This window comes from Rhipicephalus microplus, unplaced genomic scaffold, assembly GCF_043290135.1.
Source record: "Rhipicephalus microplus isolate Deutch F79 unplaced genomic scaffold, USDA_Rmic scaffold_312, whole genome shotgun sequence".
In the NCBI taxonomy this organism is placed as follows: Eukaryota; Metazoa; Arthropoda; class Arachnida; order Ixodida; family Ixodidae; genus Rhipicephalus; species Rhipicephalus microplus.
The window spans coordinates 87,501-102,500 of record NW_027464880.1 but is presented as its reverse complement, the minus strand read 5'-3'; the positions used below and the strand labels follow the sequence as shown (position 1 = coordinate 102,500).

At 62.1% G+C, this 15,000-nt stretch overlaps 2 non-coding genes and 1 pseudogene across 2 annotated transcripts; all 3 read left to right on the top strand.

Annotated features, from left to right (window-relative positions):
- Positions 1 to 10,052: 10,052 nt before the first annotated feature.
- On the top strand, positions 10,053 to 11,867 carry LOC142793602 (small subunit ribosomal RNA). Its single transcript, XR_012891675.1, has one exon. It is a non-coding gene; the product is annotated as a small subunit ribosomal RNA (ribosomal RNA).
- Positions 11,868 to 13,586: 1,719 nt separating this feature from the next.
- LOC142793612 (5.8S ribosomal RNA) lies at positions 13,587 to 13,739 on the top strand. Its single transcript, XR_012891680.1, has one exon. It is a non-coding gene; the product is annotated as a 5.8S ribosomal RNA (ribosomal RNA).
- Positions 13,740 to 14,893: 1,154 nt separating this feature from the next.
- The window catches only part of LOC142793608 (large subunit ribosomal RNA), a 2,822-nt pseudogene continuing 2,715 nt past the window's right edge, over positions 14,894 to 15,000 (top strand).

Below are 15,000 nucleotides of genomic sequence, written 5' to 3'. Positions count from 1 at the left end.
CCCGGCTGACGCAGTTCGGACTTAGCACTTTTCGGCTGTGCCTGGCTGGCGGCCCACTCACTCGATCGCCATGTCTGTTTGCCACAGTTTTCCCGGTGGTGCCGCACCCGGGCTCGCCCCGGCTGACGCAGTTTTCGCGCCGCCCCGGCTGACGCGGTTTCGTGCCGCCCCGGCAGACGCGGTTTTCGCGCCGCCCCGGCTGACGCGGTTTTTGCGTCGCCCCGGCTGACACGGTTCGGACTTTGCACTTTTCGGCTGTGCCTGGCTGGCGGCCCACTCACTCGATCGCCATGTCTGTTTGCCACAGTTTTCCCGGTGGTGCCGCACCCGGGCTCGCCCCGGCTGACGCAGTTTTCGCGCCGCCCCGGCTGACGCGGTTTCGTGCCGCCCCGGCAGACGCGGTTTTCGCGCCGCCCCGGCTGACGCGGTTTCGTGCCGCCCCGGCAGACGCAGTTCGGACTTAGCACTTTTCGGCTGTGCCTGGCTGGCGGCCCACTCACTCGATCGCCATGTCTGTTTGCCACAGTTTTCCCGGTGGTGCCGCACCCGGGCTCGCCCCGGCTGACGCAGTTTTCGCGCCGCCCCGGCTGACGCGGTTTCGTGCCGCCCCGGCAGACGCGGTTTTCGCGCCGCCCCGGCTGACGCGGTTTCGTGCCGCCCCGGCAGACGCAGTTCGGACTTAGCACTTTTCGGCTGTGCCTGGCTGGCGGCCCACTCACTCAATCGCCATGTCTGTTTGCCACAGTTTTCCCGGTGGTGCCGCACCCGGGCTCGCCCCGGCTGACGCAGTTTTCGCGCCGCCCCGGCTGACGCGGTTTCGTGCCGCCCCGGCAGACGCGGTTTTCGCGCCGCCCCGGCTGACGCGGTTTCGTGCCGCCCCGGCAGACGCAGTTCGGACTTAGCACTTTTCGGCTGTGCCTGGCTGGCGGCCCACTCACTCGATCGCCATGTCTGTTTGCCACAGTTTTCCCGGTGGTGCCGCACCCGGGCTCGCCCCGGCAGACGCGTTTTTTTTTTTCTTTCGCCCCGGCTGACGCAGTTTTCGCGCCGCCCCGGCTGACGCGGTTTCGTGCCGCCCCGGCAGACGCGGTTTTTTGCGCCGCCCCGGCTGACGCGGTTTTTGCCGCCCCGGCTGACGCAGTTCGGACTTAGCACTTTTCGGCTGTGCCTGGCTGGCGGCCCACTCACTCGATCGCCATGTCTGTTTGCCACAGTTTTCCCGGTGGTGCCGCACCCGGGCTCGCCCCGGCTGACGCAGTTTTCGCGCCGCCCCGGCTGACGCGGTTTCGTGCCGCCCCGGCAGACGCGGTTTTCGCGCCGCCCCGGCTGACGCGGTTTCGTGCCGCCCCGGCAGACGCAGTTCGGACTTAGCACTTTTCGGCTGTGCCTGGCTGGCGGCCCACTCACTCGATCGCCATGTCTGTTTGCCACAGTTTTCCCGGTGGTGCCGCACCCGGGCTCGCCCCGGCTGACGCAGTTTTCGCGCCGCCCCGGCTGACGCGGTTTCGTGCCGCCCCGGCAGACGCGGTTTTCGCGCCGCCCCGGCTGACGCGGTTTCGTGCCGCCCCGGCAGACGCAGTTCGGACTTAGCACTTTTCGGCTGTGCCTGGCTGGCGGCCCACTCACTCGATCGCCATGTCTGTTTGCCACAGTTTTCCCGGTGGTGCCGCACCCGGGCTCGCCCCGGCAGACGCGTTTTTTTTTTTCTTTCGCCCCGGCTGACGCAGTTTTCGCGCCGCCCCGGCTGACGCGGTTTCGTGCCGCCCCGGCAGACGCGGTTTTTTTGCGCCGCCCCGGCTGACGCGGTTTTTGCCGCCCCGGCTGACGCAGTTCGGACTTGGCACTTTTTGGCTGAGCCTGGCTGGTGGCCCACTCACTCGATCGCCATGTCTGTTAGCCACAGTTTTCCCGGTGGTGCCGCACCCGGGCTCGCCCCGGCTGACGCAGTTTTCGCGCCGCCCCGGCAGACGCGGTTTTCGCGCCGCCCCGGCTGACGCGGTTTTTGCCGCCCCGGCTGACGCAGTTCGGACTTGGCACTTTTTGGGCTGAGCCTGGCTGGCGGCCCACTCACTCGATCGCCATGTCTGTTTGCCACAGTCTTCCCGGTGGTGCCGCACCCGGGCTCGCCCCGGCAGACGCGTTTTTTTTTTCTTTCGCCCCGGCAGACGTGGTTCCCCCCCCCCCCCTTTTCGCTCGCCCCGGCTGACGAGGTTTTCGCGCCGCCCCGGCTGACGCAGTTTTCGCGCCGCCCCGGCTGACGCGGTTTCGTGCCGCCCCGGCTGACGCGGTTTTCGCGCCGCCCCGGCTGACGCGGTTTTTGCGTCGCCCCGGCTGACACGGTTCGGACTTTGCACTTTTCGGCTGTGCCTGGCTGGCGGCCCACTCACTCGATCGCCATGTCTGTTTGCCACAGTTTTCCCGGTGGTGCCGCACCCGGGCTCGCCCCGGCTGACGCAGTTTTCGCGCCGCCCCGGCAGACGCGGTTTTCGCGCCGCCCCGGCTGACGCGGTTTCGTGCCGCCCCGGCAGACGCAGTTCGGACTTAGCACTTTTCGGCTGTGCCTGGCTGGCGGCCCACTCACTCGATCGCCATGTCTGTTTGCCACAGTTTTCCCGGTGGTGCCGCACCCGGGCTCGCCCCGGCTGACGCAGTTTTCGCGCCGCCCCGGCTGACGCGGTTTCGTGCCGCCCCGGCAGACGCGGTTTTCGCGCCGCCCCGGCTGACGCGGTTTCGTGCCGCCCCGGCAGACGCAGTTCGGACTTAGCACTTTTCGGCTGTGCCTGGCTGGCGGCCCACTCACTCGATCGCCATGTCTGTTTGCCACAGTTTTCCCGGTGGTGCCGCACCCGGGCTCGCCCCGGCAGACGCGTTTTTTTTTTCTTTCGCCCCGGCTGACGCAGTTTTCGCGCCGCCCCGGCTGACGCGGTTTCGTGCCGCCCCGGCAGACGCGGTTTTTTGCGCCGCCCCGGCTGACGCGGTTTTTGCCGCCCCGGCTGACGCAGTTCGGACTTAGCACTTTTCGGCTGTGCCTGGCTGGCGGCCCACTCACTCGATCGCCATGTCTGTTTGCCACAGTTTTCCCGGTGGTGCCGCACCCGGGCTCGCCCCGGCTGACGCAGTTTTCGCGCCGCCCCGGCTGACGCGGTTTCGTGCCGCCCCGGCAGACGCGGTTTTCGCGCCGCCCCGGCTGACGCGGTTTCGTGCCGCCCCGGCAGACGCAGTTCGGACTTAGCACTTTTCGGCTGTGCCTGGCTGGCGGCCCACTCACTCGATCGCCATGTCTGTTTGCCACAGTTTTCCCGGTGGTGCCGCACCCGGGCTCGCCCCGGCTGACGCAGTTTTCGCGCCGCCCCGGCTGACGCGGTTTCGTGCCGCCCCGGCAGACGCGGTTTTCGCGCCGCCCCGGCTGACGCGGTTTCGTGCCGCCCCGGCAGACGCAGTTCGGACTTAGCACTTTTCGGCTGTGCCTGGCTGGCGGCCCACTCACTCGATCGCCATGTCTGTTTGCCACAGTTTTCCCGGTGGTGCCGCACCCGGGCTCGCCCCGGCAGACGCGTTTTTTTTTTCTTTCGCCCCGGCTGACGCAGTTTTCGCGCCGCCCCGGCTGACGCGGTTTCGTGCCGCCCCGGCAGACGCGGTTTTTTTGCGCCGCCCCGGCTGACGCGGTTTTTGCCGCCCCGGCTGACGCAGTTCGGACTTGGCACTTTTTGGCTGAGCCTGGCTGGTGGCCCACTCACTCGATCGCCATGTCTGTTAGCCACAGTTTTCCCGGTGGTGCCGCACCCGGGCTCGCCCCGGCTGACGCAGTTTTCGCGCCGCCCCGGCAGACGCGGTTTTCGCGCCGCCCCGGCTGACGCGGTTTTTGCCGCCCCGGCTGACGCAGTTCGGACTTGGCACTTTTTGGGCTGAGCCTGGCTGGCGGCCCACTCACTCGATCGCCATGTCTGTTTGCCACAGTCTTCCCGGTGGTGCCGCACCCGGGCTCGCCCCGGCAGACGCGTTTTTTTTTTCTTTCGCCCCGGCAGACGTGGTTCCCCCCCCCCCCTTTTCGCTCGCCCCGGCTGACGAGGTTTTCGCGCCGCCCCGGCTGACGCAGTTTTCGCGCCGCCCCGGCTGACGCGGTTTCGTGCCGCCCCGGCTGACGCGGTTTTCGCGCCGCCCCGGCTGACGCGGTTTTTGCGTCGCCCCGGCTGACACGGTTCGGACTTTGCACTTTTCGGCTGTGCCTGGCTGGCGGCCCACTCACTCGATCGCCATGTCTGTTTGCCACAGTTTTCCCGGTGGTGCCGCACCCGGGCTTGCCCCGGCAGACGCGTTTTTTTTTTTTCTTTTCGCCCCGGCTGACGCAGTTTTCGCCCCGCCCCGGCTGACGCGGTTTCGTGCCGCCCCGGCAGACGCGGTTTTTTGCGCCGCCCCGGCTGACGCGGTTTTTGCCGCCCCGGCTGACGCAGTTCGGACTTTGCACTTTTTGGCTGAGCCTGGCTGGCGGCCCACTCACTCGATCGCCATGTCTGTTTGCCACAGTTTTCCCGGTGGTGCCGCACCCGGGCTCGCCCCGGCAGACGCGTTTTTTTTTTTCCTTCGCCCCGGCAGACGTGGTTCCCCCCCCCCCCTCCGTCTTTCTTTTTGTTTTTTTTTTTCGCCGCGGCTGAAGTGGATTTTTCGGTGCCTCGACGCCCCGGTAGTCGCGGTTTTTCCGTTTCCGCACGGCCCCGGCTGACGCTGCTCGGTCACAGTCGCCTTTTGTGAGGATTGCAGACTTCTTGAGCGCGGGTGTTTTTTTTTTGTTGTTGTTGTTGTTTTATTACGCATTCGCTCCAGCAGACGCTGTTTAGACTTTTTGTTTCCTCTTTTATCCTGCGACGAGGTGACGAGGTTTATTCGGTGCCCCGCCGCCCCGGCTGAAGTGATTTTTCCTGTCCCGTGCCGCCCCGGCTGACGCGGTTGGGACTTCGCGTTTGTTCGGCCGCCACGGGTTTTGGCGCACTCGCTCGGTTGCTTGTTGTTGCCACTTGTTGCGAACCCAGGTTTCTTGAGCGAGCGCGGGCGTTTTTTCTTCCTTTCTTTCTTTGTTCTATGTGTTAGCGAATCGGCCTTTAATATCACACGAGGACTCACAACCAACAATTTTCAGTTTGAAGTGTAAAAAATCTGCAGGTGTTGACGTAACTGACTTGCCCCGTACCCTTGAGTACATCCATGAAGTTCTCGTAGTACTACTAAATCGCATTATTCCAAGTGGAGAAATTCCCATAAACTTGCAAACCTCTACACGAAAATCGGTGCGCGTGATAAAGTTGAAAATTATCGTCCGATATCAAATGTGCCTTCTATAACACAAATTCTAGGAAAAAAAAAAAAACACTTGTTCGCCGTTCTCTGCGCCGTGACTGGCAGCACTCCGGCGAAGCGAAACGGGGTCGATTCGAGCACGATATCGGCGTCTTTCGACGTGCTCGCCGGCGACCGTCGCACGAGTACGTCGCACGAGCGCGTCTGCCGGGGCGCCGTTTGCGAAGCCGACGCAAAAGTGGGAACCGCCGCTCGGATGATCGCCGCTTTCGGCAGAGTGAGTGTTGGCACTCCGGGGAAGCGAAACAGCGTGAATGCGCCCACGAAATCGGCGTATTTTGAAGTGCCCGCCGGCGACCGTCGCACGAGTACGGTAAACCGCGTCAGCCGGGGCGTAGTTCGGGACGCCGACGAAAAAGTGGGAAGCGCAACTCGGATCTTCGCCGTTTTTGCAGGAGTGAGTGGCGGCCCTCCTGCGAGACCAAGAAGCATCGATTCGTGCACGAATTCGGCGCCTTTCGACGTGATCGCCGGCGACCGTCGCTCGAGTAGGGCAAACCGCGTCTGCCGGGGCGGGCTTCGGGACGCCGATGCGAAAGTGGGAAACGCTGCTCGGATGTTCGCCGTTTTTGGCCGAGTGAGTGCTGGCACTCGGGCGAAGCCAAACGGGGCCGATTACGGCACGATATCGGCGTCTTTCGACGTGCCCGGCGGCGACCGTCGCACGAGTACGGTAAACCGCGTCAGCCCGGGCGGAGTTCGGGACGCCGATGCGAAAGTGGAGAACGCCGCTCGGATCTTCGCCGTTTTTGGAGGAGTGAGTGGCGGCACTCCGGAGAAGCCAAGGAGCGCCAATTAGCGCACGATATCGGCGTCTTTCGACGCGCTCGCCGGCGACCGTCGAACGAGTAGGGCAAACCGCGTCTGCCGGGGCGGGGTTTACGACGCCGACGCAAAAGTGGGAACCGCCGCTCGGATGTTGGCCGTTTTTGGCAGAGTGAGTGCTGGCACACCGGCGACGCGAAAGAGCGCGAAAGCGCCCACGAAAGTGGCGTATTTGGACGTGCTTGACGGCGACCGCTGCAGGAGTACGAAAAACCACGTCAGCCGGGGCGAGCGACCCACGGCGGTCTGGGTGCTTATCGCTGCTATTATAGGGGCACCCCGGCAGACGCAGAAAAAAAAAATTTTTTTTCGACCTTCTTTTTTGCTGGTCGAGCTCGGGTAACCCAGGTCGCAATGGGAGCCGCGCACGAAAGCGGCGTCGCGAGACGCGTTCGCGGTCGCTAGTCGCACGAGCTCGGCAACCGCGTCAGCCGGCGCGGAGTTCGGGATGCCGACGGCTAAGTGGGTACCGCTGCTCGGATGTTCGCCGTTTTTGGCCGAGTGAGTGCTGGCACTCCGGCGAAGCGAAACGGGGCCGATTCGGGCACGATATCGGCGTATTTCGACGTGCTCGCCGGCGACCGTCGCACGAGTACGGCAAAGCGCGTCTGCCGGGGCGAGGTTTGCGATGCCGACGAAAAAGTGGGAAGCGCCGCTCGGATCTTCGCCGTTTTTGCAGGAGTGAGTGGCGGCCCTCCTGCGAGACCAAGAAGCATCGACTCGCGCACGATATCGGTGTCTTTCGACGTGCCCGCCGGCCACCGCCGCACGAGTACGGCAAACCGCGTATGCCGGGGCGGGGTTGGCGACGCCGACGCAAAAGTGGGAACCGCCACTAGGATGTTCGCCGTTTTTGGCAGAGTGAGTGCTGGCACACCGGCGACGCGAAAGAGCGCGAAAGCGCCCACGAAAGTGGCGTATTTGGACGTGCTTGACGGCGACCGCTGCAGGAGTACGAAAAACCACGTCAGCCGGGGCGAGCGACCCACGGCGGTCTGGGTGCTTATCGCTGCTATTATAGGGGCACCCCGGCAGACGCAGAAAAAAAAAATTTTTTTTCGACCTTCTTTTTTGCTGGTCGAGCTCGGGTAACCCAGGTCGCAATGGGAGCCGCGCACGAAAGCGGCGTCGCGAGACGCGTTCGCGGTCGCTAGTCGCACGAGCTCGGCAACCGCGTCAGCCGGCGCGGAGTTCGGGATGCCGACGGCTAAGTGGGTACCGCTGCTCGGATGTTCGCCGTTTTTGGCCGAGTGAGTGCTGGCACTCCGGCGAAGCGAAACGGGGCCGATTCGGGCACGATATCGGCGTATTTCGACGTGCTCGCCGGCGACCGTCGCACGAGTACGGCAAAGCGCGTCTGCCGGGGCGAGGTTTGCGATGCCGACGAAAAAGTGGGAAGCGCCGCTCGGATCTTTGCCGTTTTTGCAGGAGTGAGTGGCGGCCCTCCTGCGAGACCAAGAAGCATCGACTCGCGCACGATATCGGTGTCTTTCGACGTGCCCGCCGGCCACCGCCGCACGAGTACGGCAAACCGCGTATGCCGGGGCGGGGTTGGCGACGCCGACGCAAAAGTGGGAACCGCCACTAGGATGTTCGCCGTTTTTGGCAGAGTGAGTGCTGGCACTCCGGCGAAGCGAAAGAGCGCGAATGCGCCCACGAAAGTGGCGTGTTTGGACGTGCTTGACGACGACCACCGCAGGAAAACGAAAAACCACGTCAGCCGGGGCGAGCGACCCATGGCGGTCTGGGTGCTTATCGCTGCTATTATAGGGGCACCCCGGCAGACGCAAAAAAAAAAAAAATTTTTTTTCGACATTCTTTCTTGCTCGTCGACCTCGGGTGACCCAGGTCGCAGTGGGAGCCGCGCACGAAAGCGGCGTCGCGAGACGGCTTCGCGGTCGCTAGTCGCACGAGCTCGGCAACCGCGTCTGCCGGGGCGGAGTTCGGGACGCCGACGGCTAAGTGGGAACCGCCGCTCGGATGTTCGCCGTTTGTGGCCGAGTGAGTGCTGGCACTCCGGCGAAGCCAAACGGGGCCGATTCCGGCACGATATCGGCGTCTTTCTACGTGCTCGCCGGCGACCGTCGCACGAGTACGGCAAAGTGCGTCTGCCGGGGCGGGGTTTGCGACGCGTACGCAATAGTGAGAACCGTCGCTCGGATGTTCGTCGTCTTTCGCCGAGCCAGTGCTGGCACTCCGGCGAAGCCGAACGGAGCCGATTCGGGCACGATATCGGCGTCTTTCCACGTGCTCGCCGGCGACCGTCGCACGAGTACGGTAAACCGCGTCAGCCGGGGCGGAGTTCGGGACGCCGATGCGAAAGTGGGAAGCGCCGCTCGGATCTTCGCCGTTTTTGGAGGAGTCAGTGGCGGCACTCCGGTGAAGCCAAGGTGCGCCAATTCGCGCACGATATCGGCGTCTTTCGACGTGCCCGCCGGCCACCGTCGCACGAGTACGGCAAACCTCGTCTGCCGGGGCGGGGTTTGCGACGCCGACGCAAAAGTGGGAACCGCCGCTCGGATGTTCGCCGTTTTTGGCAGAGTGAGTGCTGGCACTCCGGCGAAGCGAAAGAGCGTGAATGCGCCCACGAAAGTAGCGTATTTGGACGTGCTTGACGGCGACCGCCGCAGGAGTACGAAAAACCACGTCAGCCGGGGCGAGCGACCCACGGCGGTCTGGGTGCTTATCGCTGCTATTATAGGGGCACCCCGGCAGACGCAGAAAGAAAAAAAAAAAAAAATGGGGACATGGCGTGCGTCACCGTGCGGCTTCGCAGCGTTGCCGAAGTCGCCGAGCCCTTCGACTGAGCCGAACGGCGGACAGGGAACGTTGGTCGGCCGTTCTAACCTGTCGGTGCCACGCCGAGACGTCGTTAAGGAAAACCGCGTCGTGGGCCTCTACGACGCCGTCGAGTCGTTGTACGTTTGGTGTCCAGCGTGTCGGCGGCGAGTAGCGGACACGTCGTTCACGACTTCGGTCTTTCGCAGTCGACGCGAACTTGCGGAGAGTCGTGGTGCCTCACGTTTTCGGCAGAAACCGCGGCGGAATTTTCCCGTGCGTGCGCGCACGACCTCGGTGCTGTGCCGTCAGCGTAGTGTTGCACAAACTCGTGGCCTACCCAAGGTGCGGTACGTTTGCGGCCGTATCCTCGGTGGGAATTTCGTGAGTAGGGTCGCAAATTCTACGACCTCGGCGGGTTTGAGAGCGACGTAGACTTGTGGCACGCTCAACGTGCCACACGTTTCGGGGCACACCCGCGGTGAAATTTTCTCGAGTACGCTCGTATTAGTGCCCAAGGAGGTCTGGGTACTTATCGCTGCTATTATGTGGGGGTTCTCGTGAGCGGCGTACGCGAAAGCGACCGGGTGTCTGATATGCGGCGGGCTTCGGCCTCGTCAAGCGTGTCCTCGGGTCTGCTCCAGGGGAATCCACGGCAGTCGTCTGCAGCCTCATCCGCTTGATGCGTTAGGGGCTGGTTGTCGGACGGTGCCGTTTTACCACGATATCGAGGTGTGTTCCGTGTCGTCCTCGGGCGATTCAGATGCGAAAGCGCCGAAGACGCGGGCGTGACCCGTCGTCTGGCGGCTTTGCAGTCTCGGCTCCGTTGCTAGTTCCGGCCGGTCCACCGACAGTGCAGCGGGCTTGGGCAACCCGCACGGCGCGACCGAGTCGATGCAACGAAAAAGAGCGAGCATGAACGTGCTTCTTGCCGCACGGCTCCCACTCGTCTTTCGGGAAGGTTGTGCCGTAGCGAGCTCGAACGCCGTCATCTCGGAGTGCAAAATAAGCGTGTTGGGGCGCCTGAAGGTGGCCTCCGCCGCACACAGACTGCGTCCGGCCCGCCGAAGGCGAGGACGGACGCGCAGTCGAACGATTACCTGGTTGATCCTGCCAGTAATCATATGCTTGTCTCAAAGATTAAGCCATGCATGTCTAAGTACATGCCGAAATAAGGCGAAACCGCGAATGGCTCATTAAATCAGTTATGGTTCCTTAGATCGTTTCTTCCTACTTGGATAACTGTGGCAATTCTAGAGCTAATACATGCAGTGAGCCTGGAGCCCTTTGGGTAACGGGTGCTTTTATTAGACCAAGATCGATCGGGTTTCGGCCCGTATTGTGTGGTGACTCTGGATAACTTTGTGCTGATCGCATGGCCACGAGCCGGCGACGTTTCTTTCAAGTGTCTGCCTTATCAACTTTCGATGGTAGGTTACTTGCTTACCATGGTTGTTACGGGTAACGGAGAATCAGGGTTCGATTCCGGAGAGGGAGCCTGAGAAACGGCTACCACATCCAAGGAAGGCAGCAGGCGCGCAAATTACCCACTCCCGGCACGGGGAGGTAGTGACGAAAAATAACAATACGGGACTCTTTTGAGGCCCCGTAATTGAAATGAGTACACTCTAAATCCTTTAACGAGGATCAATTGGAGGGCAAGTCTGGTGCCAGCAGCCGCGGTAATTCCAGCTCCAATAGCGTATACTAAAGCTGCTGCGGTTAAAAAGCTCGTAGTTGGATCTCAGTTCCAGACGAGTAGTGCATCTACCCGATGCGACGGCTCGGACTGAACATCATGCCGGTTCTTTCTTGGTGCACTTCATTGTGTGCCTCGAGATGGCCGGTGCTTTTACTTTGAAAAAATTAGAGTGCTCAACGCAGGCGAGTCGCCTGAATAAACTTGCATGGAATAATAGAACAAGACCTCGTTTCTGTTCTGTTGGTTTTTGGAATACGAGGTAATGATTAAGAGGGACGGACGGGGGCATTCGTATTGCGGCGCTAGAGGTGAAATTCTTGGACCGTCGCAAGACGAACTACTGCGAAAGCATTTGCCAAGAATGTTTTCATTGATCAAGAACGAAAGTCAGAGGTTCGAAGGCGATCAGATACCGCCCTAGTTCTGACCATAAACGATGCCAACCAGCGATCCGCCTGAGTTACTCAAATGACTCGGCGGGCAGCTTCCGGGAAACCAAAGTATTTGGGTTCCGGGGGAAGTATGGTTGCAAAGCTGAAACTTAAAGGAATTGACGGAAGGGCACCACCAGGAGTGGAGCCTGCGGCTTAATTTGACTCAACACGGGAAAACTTACCCGGCCCGGACACTGGGAGGATTGACAGATTGAGAGCTCTTTCTTGATTCGGTGGATGGTGGTGCATGGCCGTTCTTAGTTGGTGGAGCGATTTGTCTGGTTAATTCCGATAACGAACGAGACTCTAGCCTATTAAATAGGTGCGGGGTTCCCAGCACCTTACAACCTTCTTAGAGGGACAAGCGGCTCCTAGCCGCACGAAACAGAGCAATAACAGGTCTGTGATGCCCTTAGATGTCCGGGGCCGCACGCGCGCTACACTGAAGGAAGCAGCGTGTCTTTATCCCTGTCTGAAAAGACTGGGTAACCCGTGGAACTTCTTTCGTGATTGGGATAGGGGCTTGCAATTGTTCCCCTTGAACGAGGAATTCCCAGTAAGCGCGAGTCATAAGCTCGCGTTGATTACGTCCCTGCCCTTTGTACACACCGCCCGTCGCTACTACCGATTGAATGATTTAGTGAGGTCTTCGGACCGATGTCCGGCGCGGCCTTTCGGTTGCGCCGGTCTGTTGGAAAGATGACCAAACTTGATCATTTAGAGGAAGTAAAAGTCGTAACAAGGTTTCCGTAGGTGAACCTGCGGAAGGATCATTAACGGATTGTGAAGGGTGAGCGCCTCAGCTGCGTCTGCGCCCGACACTTTCTGCCGCTGACCCCGTTTGGACGCGGGGTCGGCTTTTCCCCACGGGGCTGCCTGAATGTGGAGCGGCACCCCGTGACAAATTGTTGCGCCCAGCGGACGCCAACACCGCGACCTTGGACGGTCGGCCAGGTGGCGGACGCGGGTACAAACGGCGCAACGCACTCATAGGTCGGCTTTCGACCCGCCACTGCACCGTGGCTCGAAGCGCTCGAAATGCGCGACCCGACCGCTGCGGGACCGCCTAGTACTGTAAACAGGAGCGGCGGAGCGCGAACGGCGAGTCGTGGTTACGTCGGTAGAAGGCGAGGCTGCGCGTTCCCGAAACGCCAGCCGAGTGCCCTCCCGACCGTTCGAGCGTGCAAGAACGAGACCCGACAATCGCGCGGCGACTGCCAAGTACGAGAGGAACGGCACAAGCGTCGGCGGTCGGTCAAGGAACTGGCGATGTGACGGGTCCGCTGTGCACCAGTGCATACCGTCCCGCCGTCCGCGGCAAGCGCCTCCGCGTCCTCGGGTGACGGAGGCTGCCGGTCGGTTCTTGCAGGCGAGGGATCTCGCTGGCACCGGTTCGCGTTGACGCGCGGCCGGTCATGGCACGGCGATGCGACGGCCGAGGTGCGCAGTACTCGATGGAGGAACCGCACGCTCCGATGACCGTCCCGCCCTCCGCGGCGTATGCGTACCGACCGTAATGGTTGCAGCAGCGCCGGCCGGCTTTTGAATTCGCCACACGAAACACGGTGCGAGATCGCGGTTAGGGGAGCGTCGACGTTGCCAGGCGTTTTGCTTGCTGCCGAGGGAAAGGCGGCACGGCCACGTCGCGCTCGTCGCGATTAGCGGGTCTGCGCGCTTTGGGAAGGTGCCGCAACGACTTGCCGAAAGAGGAAGCACGGAAGAACGAGGGACTTGGACGTCCCGACAATTGAACGCACTTGCGGCCAGGCCCTTGCTGGCTTCGTTCTTCCGCCTCGAGTAGGCTCGTACGCGGCTCCGGCGCCGAAAGTGGTCCTTGGCACCGACTTCGGTGGACGTGGGAAGTGCCGCGCAAGTACGGCGCGCCTGGCTCCACCTGTTGGCTAAAGTAGGCAGCCGGATCGGCATTTTGGTGTGCGGTGGCAAACCGTGGATGCGAAAAAAGCTTGTGCGATTTCGTGGAACAAAAAGCGGGGGTCCCCCTTTTTATGCGGAGGAGACCGACCCGCCTGCCGTGGTGAACCGCGACGCCACGGTAAAAACGGGAGAGGCTTGTCGATGGGACCGTGCATCCCGCGCTCCACGGAGGCCGGGAGGCGGCCGCCCGAGGAAATGTGTAGCCGTCGAGGCCCGCATCTGCGTGCACTCTTATCCAAATGGGTGTACCGCAGGCATTTTCTGGTTAGGCGGGCCAATGAGAGCGAGCACACAACGATACCTACGGGTCCGGCTTGGAGAACCGGCTTCGACGCCTCCCGAGTATTTATAGAGGGGTGGACCACGAAAGCACTCGCAAGTAGCGAAAGCGAAACGCCGTCCGAAACACACCGTTTGCTCGATTTGCGGCAGCCGAAAAAGGCGCGGCAGAGTTTTGGAGTCCAAGCGTGCGCTGAAAAGCGCCCTTCTTGGCCACTGTTTGGCCGAGTGCCAGAAACGTTTGGTTTTGACTGTACGGAATTGAACAAACACTTTTTCACGACTCTAAGCGGTGGATCACTCGGTTCTCGGGTCGATGAAGAACGCAGCCAGCTGCGAGACTTGGTGTGAATTGCAGGACACACTGAGCACTGATTCTTTGAACGCACATTGCGGCCTTGGGTCTTCCCTTGGCTTCGTCTGTCTGAGGGTCGGATCACATATCAAGAGAGCCTTCGGCGCACAAGGGAACGTGAGCCGTCGACTCGTTTTGACCGCGTCGGCAACACGGACAGCACGCTGAACACCTCACAGCGAGCGCCAACAGCGGCCACTCAAGGGCGAGACGGTGGCGACCGTCGTGCCAGAGCCCAACCGAAACGGGGGCGACCGACTGCATTGAGGATGTGGCACCTCGTTGAGACCGCCGCAGGACTTCGAGTCGGAAGGAAGCCTGCAGGGAAAGTGCGGTCGAGGTTGCGTACTCCTCTCTGCGACCGGGCGCGCAAGAGCTGCGAGAGCCACGGACGCGCAACTTTAACGCACGGTAAACACGAGGAGCGAAAGCCGGCCAGCAAAGCTTCTCCAGCCGTGCGCAAAGTGCGCGAGATCGCAGCCTTGCGTTGCGCTTGTTGCCCTCGAAGTAAGCAGGGTGTCCCGTAGACCGGGCGCTCGAACACGCTGCGGGGCCGTGCCTCCTCCAGGCTTTGCCGCGCGAACAGGGAACGTTCGCGCGCAAAGCGCAGGGAGGTGAGGAGGCTGCGCCCGACGTTTGCGGTTCGCTGCGTACGCGGTTGATGCGGAGAGCACGGCGCGACGACTTGCCGCGAAGCGGAAAAAGTCTCCCGCACGAGTTGGCGAAACGTTGGCGAAGCTTAAGGCGTTCTCGTCGTAGTCCGCCGTCGGTCTAAGTGCTTCGCAGTTCCCGTCCCGTTCAAAAAACTGGGCCACTCCAGTTGGGGCGGGGGCGACGCTACACGAGACGATGCCTCTCGCCAGGCTGCGTGGCTGCCCTTGCGGCGGCGGCGACTGGCCTCGGCGGTGTTTGGGCTTTCGACACGGTCGTTTATCACGCAACTGCTCGGACGACGCACGCGCGCAGCGGAATGCCGCTTGCCAGCCTTGTGAAGATGTGACCCTGTACAGGGTTGCGGGCGCACTTGGTAGGGCGTCGTACTCGGTTCGCGATGGGTTTACGAACGTGTCCCGTCACTTCCACGTCACACCGGTTGTGCGCCGCACGCGTGCAGCGGGGAAGCCGATTGCCAGCCTTGTGAAGAAGTGGCCCTGTACAGGGTTGCGGGCGCACTTGGTAGGGCGAGCGCACGCGGTCGTGCAGGAAGTTGATGGAAGCGAATGTATCCGCTGTCGACCTCAGATCAGGCGAGACAACCCGCTGAATTTAAGCATATCACTAAGCGGAGGAAAAGAAACCAACAGGGATTCCCCGAGTAGCTGCGAGCGAAACGGGACCGA